The sequence below is a fragment of the Erinaceus europaeus genome, chromosome 14 (assembly GCF_950295315.1).
Source record: "Erinaceus europaeus chromosome 14, mEriEur2.1, whole genome shotgun sequence".
NCBI classification, from domain to species: Eukaryota; Metazoa; Chordata; class Mammalia; order Eulipotyphla; family Erinaceidae; genus Erinaceus; species Erinaceus europaeus.
Genome location: NC_080175.1, coordinates 54,041,017 through 54,047,016, shown reverse-complemented (window position 1 = coordinate 54,047,016; position 6,000 = coordinate 54,041,017). Strand labels below are relative to the sequence as shown.

At 36.0% G+C, this 6,000-nt stretch overlaps 1 pseudogene; it reads left to right on the top strand.

Moving 5' to 3' along the window:
- The first annotated feature begins 3,439 nt into the window (after window positions 1–3,439).
- On the top strand, window positions 3,440–4,043 carry LOC132532664 (large ribosomal subunit protein eL33-like; annotated as a pseudogene).
- Window positions 4,044–6,000: the final 1,957 nt, after the last annotated feature.

Below are 6,000 nucleotides of genomic sequence, written 5' to 3'. Positions count from 1 at the left end.
TCCCTCTCCTTCTCGATCTCAAGTCTCTATCCAATAAATAAATAAAGATAATACAAAATTAAAAAAAGAAAAAAAGAAAGTATTTATTGATTATTCTCTATGTATTTTCCTTATTTTCTGTCTTAAATCCCACCTTTGAGAGAGATCAGCCAGTATGTGTTCTTTTCCTTATTCTTAATTTTAGTTAATGAGATTCCCTCCAGGTCTAAGCCTGCAATCCCCATCTGTAGGAAGAGAGCTTTGCAAGTGGTGAAGCAGTGCTGCAGGTGTCTCTCTGTCTTTCCCCCTTTCTGTTTCCCCCTCCCTCTCAAAGTCTGACTATCTCTATCAAATAAATAAAGATAAATTACCTTAAATATGTAATTTATTAAATGTTGTCAAGGCACCAGAGGACCTGTCTTTCTCTTGTGCAAAATTCACAGCAAGGCCACCACAATCATGAATCGCATAGAAACAGACCATGCCTGGTACATTGCAAAGCTTCAGCACTCAGTTGGTGGAAACACCAAGATAGGCTCCATAAGTGCTCTCTGTCAGCTTTACTTCCTCAAAAAAGGCTTACTTTTGATGACAACCAGAAGAGATCTACAACATAAAAGACTCCCATCTGGAAAGGAGTGAGATTTTGATGGGGTTGTGTTTTTTTATTTCTTTAAAGGTTATAAGCTCTTTCTGTGATGGGAAATGTATGAATTTCTTCTCCCATTCTGTAGGAGGTCTTTCTGTTTTGGTGATAGCTTATTCTGCTGTGCAGAAGTGTTTCAGCTTGTTGTAAACCCTTCTGTTTCTTTTTGCTTTTGTTTCCCTTGCTAGAGAGACATATGTAATACTAGAGATTGAACTAGTTAGTAATCCTGTACACATAGTAATCCTGTATCTATATATCCTGTTCTACCTTCAGAACTTCTGCTATCAAACATATTTAGCTACATCATATGGGACAGGATTTGATATATATAAATCGGTGTCCCATTCTGCACAGGTAACTCATAAGTGAAATTATATCATTTCAGAATTATTAGAAGGCATAAAAGTTTTAATTTGAGACATTTTCAGACTGTTTTCCACAGTAGTTGGGCTAATTTGTATTCCCACTATATAGGATAAAAAAGTGATATCTCATTGTCATCCTGGTTTTTTATTTCTATGATGATCAGTCATTTTGAATGTTTTCTCATATATCTATAGTCACCTCTTTTTATGTAGAATTCTTTCAGATCTCTCATATTTTTATGGGTTTTTTTAAATTTCTTTAAAGGTTACAAGCTCTTTTTGTGATAGGCAATGTATGAATTTCTTCTTCCATTCTGTAGGAGGTCTTTCTGTTTTGGTGATAGCTTATTCTGCTGTGCAGAAGTTTCAGCTTGTTGTAAACCCTTCTGTTTCTTTTTGCTTTTGTTTCCCTTGCTAGTGGACTGAAGGTATCACTGAAGTCATTGTCATATAGTAATCAGTCAATATTTCCTTTTACGTCTTTTATGAGTTTTCATTTTAAAATGCTACATGTAATAGGCAGGACATGAAAAAAAACAGAAGTGTTCAAAAACAGATAAGTTGGTAAGGTAAGGAACTATGATATATATATATTTGGACATTAGTATCAAGACAGATAGTCATTCCAGAATTCAATGAAGAAAAATTTGGAGGTAATCCAAACACCTAAACAAAGATATGTATCTAAGGAGATTGTAGTGCATATGCACAAAAGAATTATACTCAGCACTTAAAAATGGTGAAGTCAGGGAGTCGGGCGGTAGCAGACAGGTTGTGGTGCAAAGCAAGGACCGGAGTAAGGCTCCCGGTTCGAGCCCCCCGGCTCTCCAACTGCAGGGGAATCGTTTCACAGGAGGTGAAACAGGTCTGCAGGTGTCTGTCTTTCTCTCCCCTGTCTTCCCCTCTTCTCTCCACTTCTCTCTGTCCTATCCAACAACAATGACATCAATAACAACAACAATAATAACTACAACAATAAAACAAGGGCAACAAAAGAGAATAAATATATTTTTTTAATTATGAAGTCATCTCCTTTGCCTAATCTTGGATGTATGTTGAAGTAATCATGTTCAGTGAGAAAAGCCAAAAGAGAAGGATGGATATCAGATGATTTCATGCATAGGTGGAACTCAGGATAGAAAGGGAGAGCACAGGGTAAAACTTAGAGTAGGTATCCTATCCAAGGGTAGGGAAGGGAATGAGCAGGAAAAGGGTGGAGATGATATTGAGGTTCTGGTGTATGATGGAAGAAAATAACCTAAGATGGGGGTGGTTCCATTTTTTCAGAAGCCTGTAAAAAGGAAGAGGAATTGTACCCTGGTGTTAATAACCAAACTAAAAACTATCATTCCCCTTAAAAAAGAAAATGATAATAATAAAATTAAAAATTTATATACATTGAACTATATAAAAATAATTAAAAAGAAAAATCACATGCAATAGGTTTTAAGATTTTCAGAGTTCCTGTTCTGTGTTGTTTTTTGTTGTATATCTTTGTTGTTATATTGCATTTTTAGATAATTACATACATTCATATTGGCTATCTAAATTTTTCTGTAGTATAATTGCATCCAGTGTGTAATGTCATTTTAATTTTATTTTCAAGCAAACAGAAAATTATGAAGTAGTGATTTTAAACTCTTTGATGTCTAAAAGTGTTTAATAGAGTAAGATACTATAAATTATCTGAATTAAATTATTTATTAGATTTAAGAAACTTAACTGTTGAACAATCATTTGGTTATACTTAAATCTTGTTATTTTTCACTTTATGAAATGAACATAACTTAAAATATTTGCCTTGGGTAATTTGTATAATTAAATTTTAGATTTTCTAAACATTCTGAAAGGGAAATACATTTACCTAACCTACAGAACACTGTTATATTAGTAATGGATTTTGAATTGCTATACAACTGATGTATTTAACCATAATAGAATTTCATTATAATAGTTCATTTTAAACTAGTTTACACACTATGATTCAGCAAGATCTCAAAATGCTGAATCACAAGACTTGCATACTTAAGATCCCAAAAGTCTTGGGCAGGGGTAAATACCATAATACTTATGCAAAGAGACTCACACCTGAGGCTCCAAAGTTCTAGGTTCAATCCCTGCACCATCATAAACCAGAGCTGAGCAGAGCTCTGATTCATATATATATTGCAGATCCCAAATTTCCAAATCCAGTCCTCTAAACCACTGTATGATAATAGAACAGTGCTCTGGACTCTCTCTCTCTCTCTCTCTCCCTCTCTCTCCATTTGCTAGCAATCACAAAAACAAATATTAAAAGCAGAAAAATTACCCTGTGGTAGTGGAGCACTTATCACTGTACCTTAGGGACAGATGATAAGTGGATTCAGCCATATGGATGCTGAGAAGCACCAGGACAGCTCTGTTGCATTTCTATCCAGTCTACTGGACTTCTGAAGTCACAGATATGGCTGGCACACTGTGATCTAAAGTTTTTTTTTTTTCTGCCTATAAGTAGGGTCTGTGGAAGCAGAGGAAACACACCATTCTTCTAAAATTTGAATTTTATGCTCAAGATAAAACTGAATTCTGGGGCTATGTTGGCACACTTGATTACTATACATGTTACATTGCACAAGAACCCAGATTTAAGCCTCTAGTCATCACCTGCAGATTGAGAGCTTTGCTAGTGGTGACACAGGGCTTCAGGTGTCTTTCTGTATCTTTCCTTCTCTATCACCCCCTTTCCTCTCAACTTCTTGCTGTCTCTATACAATAAATAAAGAGAATAAGAAAGAGGAGGACAAGAAGAAGGAGAAGAAAAACTAAAAACAAAACAAACAGACAAACAAACAAAAAACTGAATTCTACCTCAGCAAGAGATGTGTGTACAGAGCAAAGCACTACACAGTGACTCCTGGCTTAAGCCTAAGAAAATGATAGAAATCTGTAGAAAGGTAACTCGGGCCTATGGAAACAGTGATACAATTTAAACAAAGTTCCATAGCAACCTTCCTGCTAAGACCACTGGACACAGAATCCATGTGATGTTGTACCCATTAAGCATTTAAATTTATTGAGGAATAAATACAATTATAGATTTTTTTCTTTTTTAAGAAAATAAAAATATATTAATTAAAACATAATTATAATAATCAGCCAAAGTAATATTTAGTGCTTTAAAAAGTTGGCAAATTACCCTTCAGCCACCAAGTGGCAGATGCTGCCATAAGATCATCCTGATGTCCCTGGGCAGACAACCTCACCAGTGTGTCCTGGAACCTCACCTCTCCAGAGCCCTACACTAGGGAAATATAGAAACAGGCTGAAGGTATGGATCAGTGTGTCAACATTCATGTCCAGTAGAGAAGTGATTACAGAATCCAGACCTTCCACTTTATGCACCCTATAAATAAGTTTGGGCCATATTCCCAGAGGGATAGAAATTTTAATGGAGGGAGGGGCAAGCAGTAGTGCACTGGGTTACAAGTAGTGCACCTAGTACAAAGGACCTATACAAGAATCCTGGTTCTAGGCCCCCCAGCTCCCCACCTCCAGAGGGGTTGCTTCACAAGTAGTGAAGCAGGTCTGCAAGTGTCTTTCTTTCTCTCTTCATCTCTGTCTCCACTCTTAATTTCTCTCTGTCTTATTCACTTAAAAATAAAAAGGGAAAGGAGGACATCCATAAGTAGTAATAGGTACAGGTGTAGGTGTGACTTATAAAGGAATTGAAGGCAGGGTCAGAGAAAAATAGGCAATTATATATAAATATACATAATTATAGAAATAATAGTCAAACTGGTGGTCTGGGAGGTAGTGCAGTGGATAAAACATTGGACTCTCATGTATGAGGTCCTGAGTTCGATCCCTGGCAGCTCATGTACCAGAGTGATGTCTGGTTCTTTCTCTTCTCTTCCTATCCTCTCATTGATAATTAAATAAAATATTTAAAAAATAAATAATAGTCAAACTGTATCTGTGACTGTGGGAGGACTACTGTAGTTTCCAATGAAAATACTGGGATAGAGACTCTGGTGGTGGGAACAGTGTGGGATTATAGCCCTGTTATCTCATAATTTTCTCTTTTTTCTCCATTGACATTTATTGATATTTATTATAGATTTAAGTTATTTTAATGGCATTATTGATGTTATAGATTTAAGTTAATTAATGGCATTATTGATATTATATATTTAAGTTATTTTAATGTCATTATTGACATTATAGATTTAAGTTATTTTAATGTCATTACTTTAAAATTTTAGAGTGTTTTGATATATGGCATGTTTATTGTAATGTGATTGTTTATGTGAGAGCTTTCAGAACTTCTTGCAGAACAGGCTTGGTGATAGTTTATTTCTTCAGCTGTTGATTGTCTGAGGAGGTTTTTTTAAATTTTTTTTTAATATTTATTTTATTTATTTATTCCCTTTTGTTGCCCTTGTTGTTTTATTGTTGTAGTTATTATTGTTGTTGTTGTTGGATAGGACAGAGAGAAATGGAGAGAGGGAGGGGAAGACAGAGAGGAGGAGAGAAAGATAGACACCTGCAGACCTGCTTCACCGCCTGTGAAGCGACTCTCCTGCAGGTGGGGAACCGGGGTTTGAACCGGGATCCTTATGCCGGTCTTTGTGCTTTGTGCCACCTGCGCTTAGCCCACTGCACTACAGCCCGACTCCCATCTGAGAAGGTTTTTATGCCTCCATTTAGTCCTAAGGACAGCCTAGCAGGATACAGTAGCCTTGGCTGAAATCCTTTCTTAATGAGTGCTCTCTATATATCTTGGCATTCTCTTCCAGCCATTAGTGTTGTGTGGAGAAATCTGCTGCTAATCTATGTGTTTTCCTCTGTAAGTGATTCTTTGTTTTTCTCTCGCAACGTTCAGGATACCTTATTCCTTTTCATTCTAAATATGATGTGTCCTGGTGTCTTTAAATCTGGGTTAATTTTGTTTGGGTCACTCTGACCTTCTGGTACCTTTATGTCTTTCATATTGTCTAAAATAGGGAAGTTCTCAGCTATTATGTT